This window comes from Larus michahellis, chromosome 6 (genome assembly GCF_964199755.1).
Source record: "Larus michahellis chromosome 6, bLarMic1.1, whole genome shotgun sequence".
Taxonomy (NCBI): Eukaryota; Metazoa; Chordata; class Aves; order Charadriiformes; family Laridae; genus Larus; species Larus michahellis.
In genome coordinates this window covers 18,388,483-18,404,687 of record NC_133901.1, presented here as the reverse complement: position 1 = coordinate 18,404,687, position 16,205 = coordinate 18,388,483, and the positions used below count along the sequence as shown (strand labels likewise).

Here is a 16,205-nt window from a genome sequence, read left to right as displayed (position 1 = left end):
CCAGGGTCTCTGCCTTCCTCAGGGACTGGGGAGAGTAGGGTGTCATCCAGGGGACAGACCCTGCCAGCCCTGTGCTGGGTGGAAGAATCCTTTGGGTTGCATGGTACAGCCTTTGGCAAGCGGAGAAGCAAATGAGCTCCTCCAGAGATGGTGGCTGCAGTGGTGTTAGCACAGCCTCGTGTGCCAGCATGAGCACGCAGGAGGCCGCAGTTGGCAGTGGGGACTAAGAAGGTGGTGGCTGACAGTGCCAGCGCCAGAAGGAGATTGAACTCAGCCCAGGGAGGAGGGAGAAGGGATGGAGGAGTATTTCATGGCAGAGGATTGGAGGTGCAGGTGAGAAGCAGCTAATTTGGAGATGGTGGCCTAGGAAAGAGCCCCGAAGAGGGATGTAGGCCAGGAGGGTAGGGCATGTGGGGGAGGAGACCATGGATGTGGGGACAGGCTGGCCACATGGTCAGGACTGATGTGCTCCATCCTGCGCAAAGGCTGGAAGTGACCAGGGCACACAAGAACATGGCAGGAGAGAACCTCTTGGATGGTGGCAGCCAAAAAATACTGGGAGAAGGTAGGTCTGTGCAAGTAAGGCCGGTGGCACCTGCCTGCAAGCAGGGTGTTTAGCCTGGACACAGGGATTTGTTCCTCCAAGGAAGATAGGAGAAGGCTGTTCATGCTGGGACTTCCTGAGGACCTGTATGTTTTCCTGACATTTTTCACCTATCTCTTACCAAATCTCAGTGCTGGAGGATGCTAAACTAACACAGATTACATCTGTGTTTTGCTAAAATATAGTACACTAAGCAGGACTAGACGATGTGGTTTTGGTTGTTGTGCGAAACAGGGGGACCGCCTACATGGGTTGCTGCAAACCTTCATGAGACAATCTGGGTGACCTTTGAGGATACCACCTTTTCCATGGCAGCAAAAGAAAAACACTGTTAAACTTGGGTTGTTTTTTTTTAACTTCCCACCCCTCAAGGATCAACATCTCTTTCCTACGTTAGCAATTTGAAAAGGTCTCGTTGCTGTGCAATCCTTTGGGTGTGGAAGGTCTTCACCTTTATTTGAATTCCAAATTCAAAGCTTAATTTACAATTTACATTCACATGTCCAAGGAGGAGGAAAAAAAAAGATGATGTAAGGATAGCACTATTTGTAAAGCCAGCCATGCTTTATTCAAGGGCCGGCTGCAACAATACCCCACTTGTACAACGCTGTAGAAATACATCATACGGGTGCCTCTGTTTTGAATGAATCTTATGTATGACCTGCACGCATACTGGAATGGATCATTAGTGCTCTTCAGGCTGTATACCAGCCTATTCAGCCTCGTTGATGTTGATGCTACAGACTCATATCATTGATTTCTTGAGCTGAAAGAAACCCTTTTGTTCTTAAAATATTATAAGAACCATTTTGTTTCTGAGTGCCCTGCGCTTGGGTGGAGACACTTGATATTTCAAGAGCTCCAGCAGATTTCTTTATCTTTCTTTCAACTGCAAGACACACATGCATGAAAAACATAATTGGTTTTTGCTAATAGGAAGCAACAGAGGAGAGTGGAGGTAGGTCTGATAATTGTAACACATGCGTGCCTGACCTTGTTCTTTTCCCAGGAGAACAAATCAGTTTACCCTCTGCTTTCGCCAGCTGGTCTGTAATTTGCCTCCCCGTTTCTACATTTGAACGGAGGCACATCTGGACTAGGAGGAGGACTCACTCCCACAATGTAGCACATGCAAGTGTTAGAGCTTATATTTTTGGCCTTTGCCCATGGGACTTTTTTGTTCCTCGTTTTCTAAGTGTTACTGGCATAGACTAGGTTAAATACACGGATTTCCTGGCAGAAGAGTGTCCTTAAAACTCACTGCCCTCTGGATTCATTACCTTTCTTCCCCCATGCTTATTTTTCTACTTGTCTTGTAAATTACATTACATCTTGTTTTTTATAAATGCAGATGAGAACCTACAGTTTAGCTGCTGCCTACAGAAATGGCTCCGTTGCCCCATGCGGTGGCATTTCCTACAGCACACAGAAGAAAGCCCCCTCCCCAGCCCTTCCCCCACTCTCTGCACCCGCTGCTGCCTCGTCACAGGGGCAGGGGTGGCTAATCAGCACACTATCAGCCTTTTCGGGTGCTGAGGTGGGGGGTGGCTCCAGCACAGCGCTGCTCAAGACCTGGAGCCAACGGTGCACCCTGCGCCCGCAGGCACGCGAAACAGAGCGCATAGAAACAGCATAGCGAAGAAGTCAAAAGCTAATGGCCATTTTCTCCTTTTCAAAGTCACCACTCAGGGTCCCGTTTCCACAGGTGACCTTGCCTTTATGGAAAAATGGCCATACCCTGCCACAAAGACCCAATGCATCATTAAACTGTGAAACTTTTGCTGCTGGAGGCCAGAGACAGGAAAGCAGTCAGAGGGTTCACAGAGGTACTGGGGGAAGAATGTTCCATACATATGCATTTTTCAGAAAGAAAATTATCGCATCATTTAAGAACTAGCAATGAATCAGCAAAGGAGAGGTGACAAATTAGGTTCAAATCCATCTCATGTAATTCGTGAAAGGTGATAATGCATCTGTGCCAAAAAGCTGATGGTTTATCACAGATCTCAAAAACATTTAGGAGCAAATGTTTCATCTGATCTGTTGTCATTTCCTGAAATGGAAAACAAACTTAGGAATACAGTTTAACAATAATAATCATAACTTAATAATAATAATAATAATTAGAGTCAATGTTTTCCGAAGGTCAATGAGCTAACTGACTTAAGTCTCTGAGGTTAAGAAGAGATAATTAGTGCCAAAGAGTTATAATTTAATGTCTTCTTCATTACTTCATTCTTCATTCTTCATCATCCAGCAAGGCCAGGCTGGATGGGGCAGCCTGGTCTAATGGGAGGTGTCCCTGCCCAGGGCAGCGGGGTGGAACTAGATGGTCTTTAAGGTCCCTTCCAACCCAAACCAGTCTGTGATTCTGTGATTACTGTGTACCACATAACCATGCGTGTTTCTGCTGGAGAGGTGAGTCATGCACAGGAAGGTAGCAGATAAACAAAAAAGCCCGTAGAACCGCATGAAAAAGTGCAATACAGCGTGGCAGCCTTGTTAGCGATACAGTGGCGATAGGTGATAAAGCGGACATGTCACAGCGTCACTCAGGATGCTGCCTGCACTTGGTGACCGCTGCTTATAGTGCTTGGGCTGGGGTCCTCAATGGGCTGCACCGAATGGGAGGTGGAAACCCACCAAAAAGCATTCGGTGGGGGGTCAGCAGTCAGGAACATCGAAGTGCCCGCCACCAAGGAAGACTGGCATGGAGGAGTCGCCAGATGGTGATCCCCCCCTGGTCCTCCAGATGCCACAGGTGACTGCACCAGACCTGCTAACAGCGTCATTACAAAACCCAGCATTTGAAGCTCTGCCTGGCCTTGAGCACACCATCGGATTCCAAACCCTACGTGAGGTGTAGCCCGCACCCAGATAACCAAGGACACGGCAGGACTGCGCTGAAGGACTTAGGCATGTTGTTTATCCCTCCTGCGTGAGCACGTGGATAACGCTACAATGCACCAGCACCTGTCCCAGCTCCAACAAAGATCAATGTCTCATCAAGGATTAAGTGGCTAAACACTTGTTTCTGATCAGTGATTTACCAGATCCGTCAATGACATTTCACAGCTCCAAAGCACTGGGACAGAGGGCACACCAGCTAATGCTGGGTTTTTCCTTCCTGTGTATGCTACCCAGCATTCAAGATAATTAAACTGTGCAACTGGAATAAAGGGATTTAAAGCAAATGACGCTACCTGAGCCTGCTGGGTGGTGTGAGCTATAGATCTGTCTGTGCATTTATAGAAAATGTAAAAGGTCAGTGATTGGATTGATTTTTAACCTTTGCAGGACTGCCTCTTAGATTAAAAGAGTAAGTTGTTCATGTTTGCTTTGATTTTCAGGACAGGGAAGCATATATGCATACCTATAAATGTCAGCCTTTCCTTTTTCTGGAGCTGTGCTGACATATTACACTCAGAGAATAAAACAGACGAGCAAAGAACGTGAACCTGACCAATGAGCACGGGCTCTGGAAGATGGGCACATTTCCCCCTTACATGGACACGAAGCAAGGAAAATGTGGTTTGAGAAGTTCAGCTCCAGATTCTGCCACTGGAATTTAATTTTGAGCTTGGACATCTTGGCTTTCAGCATCTCACAGTCAAAACGAGCGTGAGGGAGCGGAGCTGAAAGCAACACACCTACAGAGAACGAGTGATTTGCACCAACGCGTTTTTCACTCTGAATTGCTCTTTTACTCAGTGTCATCCAACTACCCATCACCAGTGAGAATTCAAGGCAGCACGACACTTGGAACCCCCTGACCTCGTGCCACAGACAGCCTTTAGTCCCAAGCCCTGAAAACGCGACAGCTTTGCCGGCATACACGCGCATTCCATAGGCCTCCCACTTGAAGACCTCAGTGTTGTCTAGAAAGAAAGAAACAAAACTTGGGCAGGAAATTTGGCCAAAAAGACACCATCCAGTGGTGGTGGCCGCTCTCCTCCCTGGCCCTCGCCAGCACTGAGCGAGCGTGGGGCTGCACAGAACAGTGAGCTGCAGGCATCAGGGAGCGTGCGAGGAAGGGAAACCCAGGAAACGCGTAAAGTTGTGTTGGATCCCGTTTAACTACAAAGTTCATTTGGTGGCTGGGGCTTTGTCTGCTTTGCTCCGTTACATTTCTTCTGTGCTACAGCCTCTCACCACAACTTCCTACTCATGAAAGTGGCAAATTTCCCCACAGTTCCTTTGTGCAAAGGTCTGACCACAGTGCGTTTTCCAGATGCTAGTGATACGGACCCTGAGGCTGCAGATAAACACGCAGGGAGCTTACGACGTCAGTGCCGCCTCCTGCCTTTTCAGGGCAGGGTTTCACTTGGTGTTAGTCATGTGACTTCTACACCTGCCCAAGTTTTGTTGTCATCGTACTCACAACAGGCTCTTATTAGGGTCCCCTCCTTTATCTCTCCCTAGATTTAATGGTTTAAATATTTCTAATGGTTTAAAATACTCATTTACTGCAGTATTGGTGTTTTTGGAGAAGGAAGGACCTCCTGTGTGAGGTCGGTCCTCAGGAAACATCACCGGCATCTCCTGACTCCCTTATCCAGCAGGGCCTGTCACTGAAACATAGTGATGTGACCGGCTCTGCCAGCGCTCGTCCAGTTGCTTCAAAAACCCGGAGATGGATTAAAGCACTGAGCAGCTCTCCCAGCGACGGGCCCGCGTTAGCAGGTCAGTGCTAACCATTCAGGAGACAAAATTTTGCATTCACTTGCTGGGAGTCTCTGGCAGCTGCTGATGTCAATGCTGCTGCACACGTAGAAGCTCGTGAGAAATCCCCACCTGAAACCTGAGGTTTCTGAGCAAATCGGCTGCGGGCACTCTCTAAAATGCACTCTCAAAATCCACCCTCTAGTGTAATATATAGATAGTAAACCCATGAACCCTTGGGTCACGCTGCAGCAGGAACCTCTGGGGACACATGTGCTGCTGCAAGTTGCTGACGCGACTTCGGACAATTGCTTCTTTCAAACAGCCCCTCAAACACGCCTAAATCATTTCAGCGAATCAGTATCTTTTTGGCATTTTTGACTAAGATGTACAGTCGCTCTACTCGCCACGGCCTTGAGCACAGTACGGTGTGTCTTGCACACAGACGAAACCTCTCATCTAGTAGTTCTCCTCTCCTCCCTGAAGTAAAAGGTCAAAGAAAAATCAGTCTCTCCTGCTGGTATTACCAGAAGGCATACAACAAAGTCAGATGTGGTATTTATTTTTTGCCTCATAGACCCCTAGGTTTAAAAACTTCCAAGTACAGGAAGTAATTCCCCGTGACTTACATTAATTTTTAAAGTCATTTTCTACTTTGCAGAGTTATAAATCGGTTGTATTGAAACTCTGGGCTGCTAAAACACGGTTACTATTAATGTGCCCGTAACCCTTAGTCACTGTAGGAAGAAGGACGGTGATCCTACGTGGCTGCGAGCGCAGACCTGTCACCTTAGCCATGGAAACCTGCGTGTATACTCAGCGAGATGTCCCTCAGCAGTGACACCATGGCAGGGTCTGCTGCACGGGCTCAGCACACCGCTGAAGGGGCACCAGCCACGCAACGGGCTTTCCTTCAGTGTAAGCAATCCCCTGCCCCACGCCGAGGAGCCGGCAGCAGCCATTAAACCAGGGTGAGGATGGCGGGGGACTCTGGGCACAGCGGGAGGGGAAAGCTGGGACAGGCACCGCCAGCACCGACCCTGCCCCAAGCCGCCCTCGCACCCCGCAGCACTGTGACCTGCTGCCCCACGGCCCCCATCGGTTCATCTTTTTTTTCCCATTGCCAAGCTGTACTTTCCCAGAGAATTGCTTCTTTTTGCTATTGATAAAGGATAATGCACAGGTAGGGGGCCCTGAGCTGCCTTTGAGCAGCAAAGGACTGCTCTCCCCAGTGGAAACCATGGCTCCCGGAGGAGCCCTCTTCTCCAGGACCATTCCAAGCACACTTTTTCCTTTGACCTTCCCAAATTCATGCACCTCCTACCAAATGCAGGCTGTGTTTTGTTCCTCCTCGCATTAGCGTAAATCCAGAGTGACACTTTAACAGCTGGACAGACGTAGGCCCTCATATAGAAATACCTGCGTCCAGTAAATCCGAGCAGAACCGTGTCCTCTGCTTGAACAGGGAAGAAATGATTTGCTCAACTTGCTTACGTGCTTAATTTCAAAAGTCATGGTTCCTCCTTTCCCTTCCACTCAGTGACATTTATTTCATCGAAAACCTTTCGTCACGGGAAATCTCTGCTTGATTTGCGTTTGGATCATTGAATTGCTTTTCCTCTAAACGGCGATCAGTCTTCATTTTGCTCGCAGGCTATTTTGCAGTAGCTCTGTGGGGAACTAATACTACTATTTTTCTAATCGCTCTGTTGGATGCTGTAACAACGCAGGTCATGAGAAGGTTATATCCAGGGGAAAACAGTGTCTGAACTAGGTGTCTGAAGGTCATTTTTTAACTTTGTGTCACCACTTGCAGCTCAGACAGAGTTTTTAGGTGCGAGAGTTTGCACCCTCTCCACAGTTTGCATCAGCCCCACTGCGTGTGGGCAGGTTCTCGTGACAGCCATGGTTCCTCTTGACATTTGGGCACGTCCAGCTCCCATGGCCTCCAGCCCCTCTCCAGGGAAGGGCTCAGCCCACACCTAGGAGGGAGGCAGTCATCCCTACCGACCTGAAGTCCTAAATCCGGTTGGGGCTATTTTTAGGTTCTACACATACATAGTAAAACCCATTGCTGCCCAAAAAATCTTGGGGTTTAAAATACCCAGTTCTGAAAGCACGGCATCACCAGCATTAGTCCAAACACGGCCCAAACAGCCCTACCAGCCCGGCGTTGTACACGTGCCCAGGGCAATGCCACACGATGAGCCCTACCTGCCACAGCCAACGGCCCCGCTGAGGCCTCGGCATCCAGCACAGAGCTTTTGCTGCATTTTTTGAGATTTCAGGATAGGTCTCTCACAGCCGGCACTCTGTACTTATAGAGTTTGAAATGCCAGAGTTTACAGCCCTGGGTCTTGTCTTCTTGAAGGAGTACCCCTGCAGCCTTCCCAACCCAACAGGAGCTCGCTGCGGTACCCGCGGTGTGTGAACCTTGTTGTTTATGTCTTCTGTCTAGGGGACGTGCACAAATTAATAAGCTTTGCCGTCTTGATCTGCTTGTGTGGGCAGGGGCTGGTGGGGTGGTTTTGGGGCCGAGAAGAGTTGATTTTCCTGAGAGCAAGCCCAGCTCTGCAGCAAGAGCTAGTGTAGTGCAGGGAAGAGAACCAGAAACCGCAGTTTTGCCACATCATAACCCCAGAGAATGCAGGTTTACACCTACAGCTGCTGAGACCGTCTTCAGCCCTTTGGAAATAAGAACAAACCCAAAAGCCACTATTATCATTCTTTCTTATGGGAAGGGCTTCTCACCCCCACGCTCCTCGATGTGTCTGGCGGGTTTGTGCCCTTGCTGAAGCTCATCTTTGGTACCTTGAGCTAAAGGGCTTCGCTGACACCAAAGTTAAATTTGTCTGGGGGACAGAGGCTCAAATTAATTTTAATGCAGCCAAAGAGGGCAATTGGCTCATTTGAGATACTAAGGTCTGTCTGGCAGATGTTCCCATCGATACCACGAATATCAGGTGTGAACAACACCGGGCTTTGGGAAATTCACATTTGCATTTCGGCCCATTGGAACTGGTCATTTATCAGAGCAACGAGTGTCACGTCTTGTCAGCACAGCTCCCCTGGTGCAGCTGCCAGCAGGACACCTCAGCTCCGCAGGAGGCTGTTCTCTCGTTTGTCTGGAAGAAAAGTGACACCTGAACCACAGCGGAATGTATGGCTTTTGGGTGTGTGAACCACAATTTATCTATGTTTCCTAGCCTGCCAGGCATGCAGCAATATTGCAGGTCTCTAGCACTGTAAAGGGTAGCATCTGCTCGACATTTTACAGTTATAAGACTTCAAACATATCTTACCCGACAGAGGCTTATAGACCATAACACACACAGCCTTTTTCACTGACTCCCTTTCCCGGCAGCCCCAGGTGCCGCTCCCAGGGATGGCTCTGTTTCTAGCCCCCTAATTTCAACAAAATATCACAACAGAGCAGTGCATGCAGGCAGACGGCGCGTTTCCAGAGACCCCTCTGTACTGATGCCGCTGTCACATCCCGGTGATCCCCAAGCCTGCGGGAAGCCCAGCCCCGCGGATGCTGCCCAGGCAAGCCCAGCTGCAAAGCACGCAGAGTGACAGGGAACCCGGCCGTGCGGGGACAAGGTCCTTGGATCCTGCAGTGAAGCATGGCGAAGTGGCGTACGAGGACAAGATAAGGCCACTGGGGATGAGAATTAAAAAGTCTTGAAATTTTAACTCAGTGCACACCCAGCAAGAGCTTTGGAAACCTGCCTGTGGATTCCCCACACCGACAGCATCCCCTCCGGTTCAACAGCTGCTGACGGAGCTCACACTGTCCATGGCATCAGTGTCACCTTGCAGCTAACATTGAGGAGCGGCTGTAACAGAGCGCTGCTCAATTGCTCACCCCAGGGCGTGTTCACTTTGTGCCGCTGCTTCTTACAACTTAATGACTGCTGCAAAGTTTTGAAACTCTCCAGAAGAAAAGTCATAAGTACATTTAAATGAGAAGATTCCTGCTTTTAATGAAATTCCTACATGCTGTAAATAGTTGTCCTGAAAAATCGAAGACTTACTGCAGGACCACATTCACCTTTCTGTACTGTAAGACGTTTAGACTGAGAATGTGACAAATGATGTTTTAAATACTTGCAATTGGACCAAAAAAAAGTTAACCAGCAGGTCCAGAATTGCTTTTGGGATCCAGCTGCGTATAGCTGGAGTCTCCCAGCACACCCTGGTTGTTCGGCACTGACCCTAAACCTTCACTTAAACCTAATCCTTCATGGTGCTGTGGCCATGGCACGTGTGCACCCTTCAAAGTGGAAAGAGGCAGCTGACACCAGGCTCACCATGTTTTGCAGCCATGAGTGCAAAGAGGTGAGCAAGTAATCCAGTAACCTATCCAATGGGCTTGCCTAACTCTCAGCTGGGGGTTTTTGAGGGAGCCGCATCCACAGCCAGTGCCCCCCCGAGCTCCAAGCACTGTCCTGCTGTGACCAGCTCCGTGCTGCGCCCATGGGGCCAGGGATGCCCACGGCCGTGGGAGCAGGGCAGAAGCATCTGATGGCTGAAAGGGAAGGACTCCCTGAGTATTTGCCCTTTCCTAGTTCTGGAAAAAAATAATTTCTGGAAATGTCTGTAACACTGAGAGTGCAGGGACCTCTTTGGCTTTTAGCTCACTCCAGAAGCCTTAATAGGCCTTGAAAAAAGAGGAGAAGAAAAAGCCATTAAGCTTTTTCTTTGTTTTCACAGGCTATTATCTACCCTCTTATTTCACAGTCTCTTGCGTGACCCGTCATAGGGAAAATAATGCAATAAACTGCCTTCACTGCCAGTAATTGTCCTGCGCTGCCCTGGCCACGCCGCTGCTGCGGGGGCCACCTGTGAACCCCGCCACACCGGGGTCTCCCAGCTCCCCGAGGAGGGGGTATCCACACTTTCTGCATCCTGGAACACACACAGCTGTCACTGCAAAGACATGGCTTGTGGCTCAACTGCGAGCAAATGCTTTGCTGTGTGAAATCCGGCTGGGGCTCTGGCGGAGAGGACAGACCTCTTGCTATGCAGGCTGCTGGTGGACGAGAAATACTTTGGGGACTGTGATTTTTCTACTCCTGTACAGAAAAACCAGGAACATAAAAAGAAAAAAAAAAAAAAACAACCAACAAACAAACAAGAAAAAAACAGGAGAAAGTAAGATTTAATACTTTCAACATTTGAGACAATGACATTGTGAACAATGACAACGTGTCATTGACCAATTTCATAGGATACATTTTCTGCAGCATGGATCCCTTTCATATCATGGCGGTGCTGTAGCCTTTGAGCTGTGCTGGGGGAGCTTCACGTGATGTGTACCCCCCTGCCTGGGCCACAGGGCAAGGAAAGAGGCCAGTGACTCCCAGCAGCCAATGCCCTTCCCTGGTTTCCGTTGAGGTTTCTGCGTAGGGAACACCTTGGTTTTGTACCGGCTCCGCTTTCACCGCTACCGGCTTTAGGATCTCAAGCAAGGAAGAATTTTGTCTTTTTGGTGTGTAATTGCCCTCAATGCTAAATGAAAGCTGCCTTTCCAGTTTGATACCCATCAGTTTAAATTTTCAGTCTCCCTGAGTCACACTTTTCTCCGGGACCCTTTCCGCTGCATGGAGCAGGACGCTATCTCTCGGCTCTGCTGGTTCCATAAGGACACCAGTGCTATGCTCGTTCTTTCCATGACGCCCCATCTTTTTGTGAAGCTGGAAGCCTGGAGAGGAGTACAGACTGCAGCTCTGCACTAATAAAAACTACCAAGAGCAACATTTTGTGGGGACATCTGAAAGGCTACAGCCTGGGAAGCAGCGTGATACAGGCTGCTCACACCTTGTGGCAAGAGCTGAGCCTGCAGCTCGGGGCTGAGGCACACTGGGTTCCTCTAACCCCAGCACAACAAAGCAGACCTCAAAATGTTGCGATGATAATGTGTTACTTTCTCTTCTTCATGACTATGCTCAGACCAGGGACATTACCAGAAGCCGCATAGGTTTCATGTAGCATCAGGGGCTATTTTAGAGAACAACCACCAAACCAGCAACAGGCTGCCCAGTGGAGGTCTCATTTTAATGGGGGAGTATTTCTGTCAGTAGGATATAGCCTGTGTGTGCGTGTGCATATGCACACACATGCTCCTGGGCAGCAGGATGGCTCCGTGCAAGCCGTGCCAGCTGGGGACCTCCAGGGCTGGCACAGATGCTGGCCGCTGCCTTCCCCCACTTTCACCTTGCCGTACTTTGCCTGCCCACGGGCACCCTTGGGAGCAGCATCGCTGTTGCTGTGTCCCAGGACAGCACTACCGCAGGCAAAGCTTGTCCTCAGCATCTAATTAAATCTCCGCTGGTATTTGTCCACACACTGCAAAACATTCCTGATAACCTGGGGACAACTGGCTGCTAATTAGTACGGTTCCTAAAGGCTTCATTACTATCCATGGCTACTGTTGTTTGAGTTTTAGTTAAAAACAGTTTAATTCCATAACTGTTCATTACTGGCGAGAAAAGGGCGCACAGACCAAAGCTGCTGCACTCACAACAGCAACAAGTTTGCCCCCAAAGTTGCCTGTAGAGGACCAGCAAAACGCACATTTGATGGGACAACCCAAAGGGATCCCAAGGGAAGCATTTGGGTGCTTAGAAAAATAGGTCATCGTAGGCACCCAGCACCTCACTAAAATCCTACCAAAAATCTAGTAGGACCGTCATTAATGAGTGCTCCCTAAAAGCATCAACTAATATTTATAACGATCTATATCAAAATAATGAAATGACATCAACTCATTGCACATTCAAACTCACCAAGTCCCATTAAGATACCTTGGGGCTAACAGCCCTGCAAGCAGATGATGATTTATAAGGAACTAAAAAAAAAATAAATCTTTAAGAAACAAAAATACCAAGCCCAAAATACAAGAATAAGAAGAATCAAATAGGAAAGTCTGTTCTGAGCCTGCCCATTTATAGCAAAGAGTAGCACTGGTTTACACGGGAATTACTAACACAAACATTAGGAAACTCATTAACTAACAGAGTTTATTTCGTGGAATAAAGATGAGATGTCATCACGGACTGCAACAGCAAAAAGACAGATAATATCAAATGTTCAACTACGAGCAGTTAGAGGAGTGACTTTTGGAGGAACTTGGGCTGATCTGCCAGCAAAACCACATCTTTGCCATCTATGGCCAACCCAAAGGGTGGAGGGCAAGAATTAGTGTGCAGTAATTAGAATTACAGAGTCAAGGCATCCAGGACAAGGTAAATTAATGGTGAGAGGACTTTATCATGTGTGTTACTGGCAGATGACCATGCGCAGCTCTGGCAAGGGAGATACTGGCAGGCGTTAGGATTACTGACCCCAGCACAGCCGGGTGGTGACCTCCCAGCAGAGGGCTGGCCACAACCTGCGTCTGCTTGGTTGACCCCTACCAGTGTGTTTTGCAAGCAAGGATGGATAAGGCAGGAGAGCACCCCAACCTTCTCAACACATGTCCCAAAGAACTGGGGAGCTGCCTCCAAATCCACAGGGATCCAGCCGTGCAATGCCAGGGAGACACCCAGAAAGCTGTTGGACTGCTAAACCTTTGGGGAAATAACATTGGTTTCTGACAGCAGCAAGAAAGGGCTGGCAGGTAGGAAGCGGAGCAGGCAATACATTCTTTGTGACACACAACCCAAGTTTAAGTCAAAACCAACCGGAGTTTTGCTTCTACATAATCTCCCAGCCCTTTCCCTGCAGCATTTAATCCTCTCTGATTAATTACACCGTGATTTACTGAGATCAGAATAGATGGGACAAGAGAGAGCCATGTACAAAATAATAATCGCTATTCACATAAGCGTCTTTTTTCATGTAAATTGTAACTCTTCAAATACTGGCAATGGGAGTTGTTTTCATTACCATATTTTCACTGGCTGTAATTAGCCCAGGACGAGGATTATTACCGCTCTTATCACTATTAAGAGAGAAAAACTGCTTGGCACATCCCAGAAACGGCTTGAAGCCCAGGTCTCATGGGCATCATATGCCTGGATTTCATTTTCCAGCAGCCTTTCCTCAGCCTGGATTCAGGCAACCTGGAAAACCCATTTCTCCCGTGGTCACATTCGCATCTTCCTCGGAGGGGCCCTGTGCCATCTTGTGGCCATTGTGAAAATGGAGGGAAACTTAATCAAACTTAATAAAAAACCTGCCGCTGGCTGCAGCCCCTGCCCCAGCCCCGGCCCCCACTGTGGGGGATGTGCCACTGCTGCAGCAGCTCGGCAGCGAAATCGGCTTTTTTAAAAAAAATAAAATGGAAAAGAGAATTAAAGCAAAATAAGATATGCTTCTGCTTGAAAATATGTCCTAAATTTACCTCTGACTTGCCCCCGAAAATGTACACCAAATGCCATACGCGAAGGGGGTAGCAGGCAGGGCCAGAGGCGGTCCCAGCCAGGGCATAGGGATCTGGCCAGACCCAGAGGGCAGCAAAACTCACAAATCATCACATCGCAAGCTTTCGTTGTCTATAAATTAATCCTAAATTAAGGTGGGGCAGTGCAAAGACCCCAGGACAAGTGCATTATTTCTTTATTCACATCAGGAAGGATGAAAAATACCTTTAGCAGAAGATTGTCCACGAAAGCAGAGAGAAAAACCATCGGGACAATATGGATTATTTTTTTTTCTTCAGCAAAGACTGGTGGAAAATGTTTTTGGTGCTCTCAGCAGGCACTTCTGCTGCTCCCCCAGAGCCCAAACGGCACCCTGCTCCTTGCTGGGTACCAGCTCCAGCCTAGCTCTGAAATCTTCTGAGACATAAATACGCATTGCAAAAACTGTACATTCCACTGTCTCTGCAGAGCAGGGGAGACCTGGAAAAAGGGTGAATTGTCCCATGTTCACATGCCACCGACACGGCCACACTCTCCCCGGGGAAGGGACCGCGGGCAGCTGTGGCAGGGCTGCCCCCCTGCCAGCTGCGCTGCTCTCCCCCCAGTTGCCCTCCCTTGCACCCACTCGCAGAAGGTCCTGAAGGGCAAGTCATCCCTGCGTAGTGCCGCGGAGAGCCGCTGCTGGCCCCGGCGCTGAGAAATCCCCGCATCTTACTGAATTTAGGGCTGCAAAAGATACTGGTGTGGCAAGTGGCTCTTCCAATCTGCAGCCCATCCTCCGCACCTCGACTGGTGAAACTCTGCTGTTAAGCCAGAAGCAGAAGCTGGTTTGGGTTTGGTTTTTTTTTTTTTTGTGAACAAACAACATTTCCCTCTTCACTGTTCCTATCGTAATTTTTTAACTAGAATTTACCCTTCCTGAAGCATCCCCAAAGAGCTGTCGTGGGGATAAATGCATTTGTCATTGCCAATACCTTTCTTCTGCCTTCGTCATTGCCAATACCTTTCTTCTGCCTTCAAAATCCAAGACCTGCTCCTCAAAGGAACTTCAGCACCTTGATATTTCCATCCAGCTGAAAATCAACAAGCTGCAGGCTGGTAGGGAGCATACCTAAATAGATTTCTGTGCCATTAAGTTCCCAAGTCAATGACAAGAAGAGAATTTAGGAAAATGAGTCCCGCAGGCTGTATCGCAGTGGTATGTGATCAGGGGATTAGAATAGCCAGGGATGCAGACTGGACACCCAAAATGAGAGCCACCGAGGACACTCAGCCACAGGTCCTACACAGGCAACCCAGTTTTCCACCTCTGCAAAGTGCAAAACGTTCCTTTGCTGTCTCTCTGCCTTGCCTAAATCTCTCATTGCCTTGCTTTCCTCTTCACTTACTATTTAAGGCAGCAAAGGGACTTGGCATCTCATGTGCAGCAAAGGTGCCGCACAGCAGCACATTTGTTGATTTGATCATCTGGGAACTTGACTGAAATTGCACAGCTGCTGGTGAAACTTGTTTCTCCTCTGAAAAATGGGTAGGAATTACCTAGAAATAAATGTGAAATCTCAACAGATGCTTTTCACGGACTTACTTCTCTGAATACTGTTTCACATCCAATACATTCTTTTGTTGGGTTTCGCTTTAGTAGGGAGTGAAAATTCCTACTCCACAATATTCACCTAGAAAATCATATCACTTAAAATGAGATGATCAGTTCAAAGCGATTTTGTATTATCAAAATGATTATTTGACACATTTTTCAGTACGTGGTCTGAAGTGTCTCAAGCCAGTGGAAACAACCTTTTGGCTTTTCACCTCTTTCCACCTCTAATCAAAGTTCCCTTTCAGAAACACATAGGACCTGAATTTTACTTATATTAATATTTATTTTAATTCTATTAATATTTATGATTATATTATAGTTTCCATGCAGATTACCTAGTGTTCTTGACCATCCAACAAGCCAGCCACATGTGAACTCTGCCTTTCTTCATTTTTGCGGGCAAAGCTCTTTGCCTGCCTGCACAGGCAGTGCCCTCTGTAAGCAGCCCATCCTGAGCGCTGCGACTTATCTACGCAGATAGGGGCATGCAAAGCTTGAAATCAATCAGACTTTTTTTTTTTACAAAAGCACACAGAAACTTACTTCCTATGGGCTCCCAAGAGTAGACCCATCAGCAATAGTTCACAGGAGCATCTGGATCATCCCATGCTCTTCACAGCTTTACCCTGAAAGGCTCTACCTGGCAGATCTGAGACATACATCACTTTTAGTGCTATAGTTAAGTATGTTCTGCATTTCATAGAATTGTAGAATTCTATGATTCTATGATGATTCTATGACAATTCTATCAGGCGATGATTCTATATGCCACTTACCGCTGGAGTTAAGTACGTCCTGCATTTCATGTAACTTGCTGCCTAAATGCAGCCGACTTTTGCTCTGATCTGAATGTATTTGTATTCCCAGCTTCGCAGCAGCTCCCCGAGCTATGAGACCTCGCTCGACCGCGATACCCCCCCACCCCCCGCCCCACCTCTGCCCTGTGGAGGTCTCCCAGCCGCAGCCGTGGGAG

General features: G+C 48.1%; 1 protein-coding gene across 2 annotated transcripts in view; it reads right to left on the bottom strand.

Moving 5' to 3' along the window:
* The window catches only part of LOC141744665 (G-protein coupled receptor 35-like), a 36,012-nt gene that overhangs the window by 9,928 nt on the left and 9,879 nt on the right, over positions 1-16,205 (bottom strand). The gene's annotated exons all lie outside the window — the stretch shown is intronic.